This window comes from Hyperolius riggenbachi, chromosome 3 (assembly GCF_040937935.1).
Source record: "Hyperolius riggenbachi isolate aHypRig1 chromosome 3, aHypRig1.pri, whole genome shotgun sequence".
NCBI classification, from domain to species: Eukaryota; Metazoa; Chordata; class Amphibia; order Anura; family Hyperoliidae; genus Hyperolius; species Hyperolius riggenbachi.
The window spans coordinates 86,598,317-86,604,547 of record NC_090648.1 but is presented as its reverse complement, the minus strand read 5'-3'; the positions used below and the strand labels follow the sequence as shown (position 1 = coordinate 86,604,547).

The 6,231-nt window shown below is 42.2% G+C and overlaps 1 long non-coding RNA gene across 1 annotated transcript in view; it reads right to left on the bottom strand.

Annotated features, from left to right (window-relative positions):
- LOC137562795 (uncharacterized) overlaps nt 1-5,962 on the bottom strand; it is a 14,098-nt gene extending 8,136 nt beyond the window's left edge. Inside the window, exon 1 of the long non-coding RNA XR_011030190.1 lies at nt 5,926-5,962. This is a non-coding gene — a long non-coding RNA (uncharacterized lncRNA). The remainder of the gene's footprint in view (nt 1-5,925) is intronic.
- Between the last annotated feature and the right edge of the window lie 269 nt (nt 5,963-6,231).

Sequence of the window (6,231 nt, the reverse complement as noted above, 5' to 3'; positions counted from 1 at the left end):
TTTTTTTGCAAACCATCATTTTGAACTAATTGTTACAGCACCATTCTTTGTTTGCATTGCCCCAGAAGAGACAGGACATCAGAAAAAGGCCACAAATGTCACCACTATGGAAAGAGAACACCCAGGGTTATTCAAACATGGGTAGTTTGTGAGATTCAGACTCTTGTAGTTTTGCTGAAATTTTTACAAGTTTGATCATTAGTTTGAAAAATATATATTTTTTGATGATGGATTGAGTTTGTCCCTACTTAGTTTTAATATGACATGGGTCAAAGTTATATAACACGTGAAGGTTTTTTTTTCTTATTTAGTTTATTTTGTGCTTATCTATTGCACTAACTGTTACAGCACAATTATTTTGTTTGCATAGCCAGGGGCGTAACTAGAAATCACTGGGCCCCCCTGCGAAAATTAGGATGGGGCCCCCCAATAGGCGCCAAATAATCGTAATGGGGCAGTGCTTCACTATAAAATAATCCTAATGCAGCAATGTTTTACCAGAAATTAATCGTAAATTGGCAGCATTTCACCAGAAATTAATCATAAATTGGGCAGCATTTCACCAGAATTGAATCGTAAATTGGGCAGCATTTCATCAGAAATTAATCATAAATTGGGTAGCATTTCACCAGAAATTAATTGCAAATAGGGCAGCATTTCCCTATAAAATAATCGTAAAGTGAACAACATTTCCCCATAAAAGAATCGTAAAGTGGGCAGCATTTTACCATAAAATAATCATAAAGTGGGCAGCAGTCACCATAAAATAATCATAATGTGGGCAGCAGTCATCAGAAAATAATCGAAATGTGGGCAGCAGTCACCAGAAAATCGTAATGTGGGCAGCAGTCACCAGAAAATAATCGTAAAGTGGGCAGCAGTCACCAGAAAATCGTAATGTGGGCAGCAGACACCAGAAAATCGCCATGTGGGCAGCAGTCACCAGAAAATAGCAATGTGTGCAGCAGACACCAGAAAATTGCAATGTGGGCAGCATACACCAGAAAATCGCAATGTGGGCAGCAGGCACCAGAAAATCGTAATGTGGGCAGCAGACACCAGAAAATCGCAATGTGGGCAGCAGACACCAGAAAATCGCCATGTGGGCAGCAGTCACCAGAAAATCGCAATGTGGGCAGCAGACACCAGAAAATCGCAATGTGGGCAGCAGACACCAGAAAATAGCAATGTGGGCAGCAGGCACCAGAAAATAGAAGTGTGGGCAGCAGTTACCAAAAAAAAAACAAAAACAAAAAACAATTTCACCTGTGAAAAAAAAAAAATTCACTCACCTGGCAGAAGTCTCCTCTCCCGGCATCTGGCTCGCAGCTCCCCGACGATCCTTCTGCAGCACATCTCCCGTGCTGACAGGCAGAGTGCAGGGCTACGGCAAGATGGCTCCCGAAGCCCTGTACTGGAGACATAAAGAGTCTCCAGAGCAGGGCTTCGGCAGCCATCTTGCCGTAGCCCTGCTCTGCCTCCCGGGAGACTGCGGGGCTGCGGGTAATGAACTGGCCCGGCGTCTATTAGACGCCGCGGCCAGTTCCACACCTGGCTGGGGGGTCCGACAATCGAGGGACAGCGCTTCCCCTGCACACGGCTGGCGGGCCTCAGAGCGGCCCCGGGCCCCCCCCTGCAGCCGATGGGGTTGCATCCCCAGTAGGTACGCCACTGTGCATAGCCCCAGAAGAGACATCAAAAAATGGTCACAAATGTCACCATTATGAAAAGGAAACAGCCAGGTATATTCAAATATGGATATCTTCAGTGGCGTAACTACAATTCAATCATGTGGCTCCCCCAATCAAAACTTTGAGGGGGGGCCCTTAATGTTCACACCCCTTCCCTTGCCTCCCCTTGATGCCCCTTAAAGTGGACCCAAATTAAAAATACAAGATTTCAGAAATAAAATCTATTTTCTAAATTATAATGATAAATAGCAGCCTTTTTTCAGCTGCATGATGACAAATATAAAATATTTTACATTTATTGGAGGAACCGCTCCCTTCCTTTCATATTGCCGGGACAGTATCCGGCAGACTGGTGGAGGAGATAAAAAAACAAAAACAAAACACAGGCTGCTACTGATGATGTCACAGGTGAGCTGATCTCAGCTTGTGTGAGATTTCACATAGACGACGCCCCTGTGAGGGAGGGTAGCTGATGACAACCACACACATGATCTAAAACCTCCTACTAAGCTCAGAAGTAATGGCTGACACCTGTATAATCCCAGTTATGAAAGAGAAGGGTGAAAAGCATGCACTGAAATGCTCATAGGCTTAAAGGAGTGTTTATTTATCTTTGTATGTGTCAGAGCGATGCAACTAAATATTTTGATGTTTGGTTTGGGTCCGCTTTAAGGCCTTGATGTCCATCTCAAGTCCATTTAGAGCGTTTAGCCTGTCTTATTCCCCCTCATCTGTGACTAAGCACAAGTTGTAATTTGATCCCTCAGCGGTGTCAGCTTATTGCCACGGCAGAGAGCTCATTTGTAAACACAGGAGTTTAATGTGTGCTTCCATGAAAGCAGATAGTAGTCACACTATAGATTTATTTAAGGATTTGTATCAGCTGTAACAAAAAAATAAATAAAATTCTTTAAAGCCATTGCTGCTCCTTTAGAGCAGAGATGAAGTTCTGAGTTCAGGTCCCCTTTAACGCCTGCATGAAAGAGGAGTGCAAGACTGCACTGCAAACCGCCCACTGTGATTGTGGAGAAGCACTGCCATAGCAACCTGCATCCCTGAACATTTAATAGGATTAAAGCCCGGATCTTTACACCTAGCGATGCACCTGCCTTCCACTTCAGGTTCCCATTAATAATGTATTACATCCTGCACTAGATCCCTAGAGGTCCCTCTTTAAGTTATTCCTGCTGAATGTGGTTTTATAAGCTACTGCATCACAGAATGTGCTTAAAGGACCACTGTCGCGAAAATCTTAAAATTTAAAATACATGTAAACATATACAGATAAGAAGTGCATTTCTCCCAGAGTAAAATGAGCCATACATTACTTTTCTCTTATGTTGTTGTCACTTACAGTAGGTAGTAGAAATCTGACAGAACTGACAGGTTTTGGACTAGCCCATCTCCTTACGGGGGATTCTCAGGGATTTCTTTATTTTCAAAAGCTCTTAGTGAATTGCAGTTGCTTTGTCCAACTGACAAAAAAGTGTGCGGTGAGCAGATAAGCTGGCTAGCATCTTTGTATAAATCTTTTTCAGGGAATGACTTTATAAAGAATAAAGGTCATGCTCAGAGTCTCCCATGAAGAGATGGACTAGCTCAAACCTGTTGGTTCTGTCAGATTTCTACTACCTACTGTAAGTGACAGCAACATAGGAGAACATTAATTTATGGCTCATTTTAGGGCTGGTTCACACGGGCGTTTGTGTGGCATTTAATGCGGCGTTTAAGGCGCAATGTTTTTTGGGATCTACCTCCGTCCCATTCAACCGTTTAGAGCTGGCTTTTGCAGGCTTTCATGAAAGCCTGGCGGTAGATCCCGGCGTTGTGTCTAGTCTCAAAAGCAACATGTTGCTTTCAGAGGCGGTAACTGCCAGGAAACAATAGCAGAGACCAGAGCTGCTAGCCTTGAACGCTTCCCAAATGCCTTCAAAAGCTAGCGTCTAAACGCTGGCGAAAGCTCGGCAGAAGCCCGTGTGAACCAGCCCTTATTTTTATGTTTTTATATATATTTAAAATTTTAAGATTTTCGTGACAGTGTTCCTTTAAGTTTTTTTATACAAGCCTTCACCATTGGCATATAAAATTGTCCTTTGATTTGTGAAATTGCATAAACACGTCAGCTGCAGATGTAAGATATCTTAAAGGACAGCTGAAGTGAGAAGGATATGGAGGCTGCCATATTTATTTCCTTTTAAGCAATACCAGTTCTAGCCCTTGAACAAGCATGCAGCAGATCAGGTGTTTTTGAGATTATTATCTGAGAACTGACAAGATTAGCTGCATGCTTGTTTCTGGTGCTATTTGGATACTACTGCAGCCAAATAGATGAGCAGGGTTGCCAGGCAACTGTTGTTGTTTAAAAAGGAAATAAACATGGCAGCCTCTATATTCTTCTCGCTCCAGTTGTCCTTTAATGGCATCACATTGTATGTTAAGTAAAAAAAAAATACAAACATCTCAAACACAGAATCATATATACGAAAAATTGCATGCTTTCTTGTGTGTGTGAATGGCCCTTGGAACTGATTAGAGTGCACTTGCATTTTTTTATATAGATAAATACATATGACTACATGATACATACATAGACATACTATATGATTATGACAGGGACTAGATTGTGAGCCCCTCTGAGGGACAGTTAGTGACGGGACAATATAATCTGTACAGTGCTGCGTAATATGATGGCACTATATAAATACTTAAATAAAATCTGCAAGTTTTCATTGTATTCATGTCATTGTATCAGCAACTTTTCATTGTTTTCACACAATTTCTTATAAAAGACTTGTGTTTCCATATATTGTGAATTTGCAGGTCAGTGAATGTGGGGAATATTTTGTATAGATAGGGCAGGCATTTCTGAAGGTTTCCAAGTCTCACACAGCTACTCTGTGTACACAAATGCAAATGTGCAAGGCCTTACAGGTAATGGGTGGTTTGCACAACAATAGATTGAAGATAATCAACCCTGAAGACCTGTGAACATCTCAGCAGGGGTGAATAACACCTCTAGCCTTGCAACAGAAAATAGAAAACTCTGTAATTCTAGTGTTAAGCTCAACACACACCACACAATCTTGGTTGTACAGATGTACCAAATCTATGTAGTATAAGGGTCAACAGATTGAAAATAAGCTCTTAAGCAGCCCATACACTCAGCCGATTTTCTGGCCGACCGATCGATCGCGATCGATCGATCGATCGATCGCAAATCGGTTGGCCAATCGACCGATCGACGGCCGATTTCGATCGATTTCGATGGATTTCCATCGAACTAGCAGGGTGGAAAATTTAGGTCGATCTGATGAGATTGCTTATCAGTTTGCATTGGCCTTAATGGAAATCTGATGGCAAAAAAATGCCATCAGATCGAATTTCAACAGATTTCAAACTGAAATCTATTGGAATTCTATCCTGGTAAAAAATGTTCTAAAAACGCATCAGATAGATCATCAGATGCATTTCTTATCTGTCTGCTGCCAATCTGACGAGTGTATGGGCACCTTTATACTACATGAAAGTGGTAAGATTGAACAACCAAGATTGTATGGTGTGTGTTGAGCCTAGGCTTATACACACGTCCAACTTAATGCACAACCAACAGCACAACATGACCAACCACACAACAAGTTGTATACCTGACAAGTACGTACACACACGCCAACCAACTAAACAACGAACTCAATTAAATACTTAGGGCCTGATTCACAAAGCGGTGCTAACAGTTAGCACTCTGGTGAAAAGCCCTTTATCACGCCTAAACTCTGTTTAGGCATGATAAGTTTAGGTGTGATAAGTTTAGGTGTGATAAGTTTTTAGGCGTGATAAGTTTAAGCACCAACTGGGTTAGCACCGCAGTGCACAGCTGATCAAAAGTTTTGCGCTAGCAAAGTCTGGTGCACTTTGCATAGAGTTTAATGGCGCTGCTTTGCGTGTGGGACTTTGCGCGCAATCTAAACTTATCTAAACTTATCATGCCTAAACTTATCATGCCTAAGCTTATCATGCCTAAACTGAGTTAAGGCATGATAAAAATGGTTATCACGTCTAAAGTCTTTAACTGGGTTATCACCGCTTTGTGAATCGAGCCCTTAGCGTGCAAGCTAAATGACAATCTTCACAACATGTCTGCATTCAAAAGCAATAAAGTTGTTCAAAAGACTTGTACACACATTCACCTGCATGATAATTGGTCAGATTGATCCACCGGTGTGATTTGGTAAACAACCTGTTATCAGTTGGTCATCTGGTTGTTTGTCAGCTGTACACACACACAACTTATCTTCCAACAGACAAGTTTGGAAGATAGTTGCACAGATTGTTGGTAGGGGTGTATGAGCCTTAAAGGATACCACAACTGAACATGTGTGGTTAAAATGAGTGCAGCACTGTATAGGTTGTAATACGCACATACCGACTGTTCCTGCGCTGCGTGTGCGCTCCATTACACCGAGCGTCACATAATTAGCATGTGACGCTCGGTGTAATGGAGCGCACACGCAGCGCAGAGGGGACAGCAGCTTCTGAGCCTCGC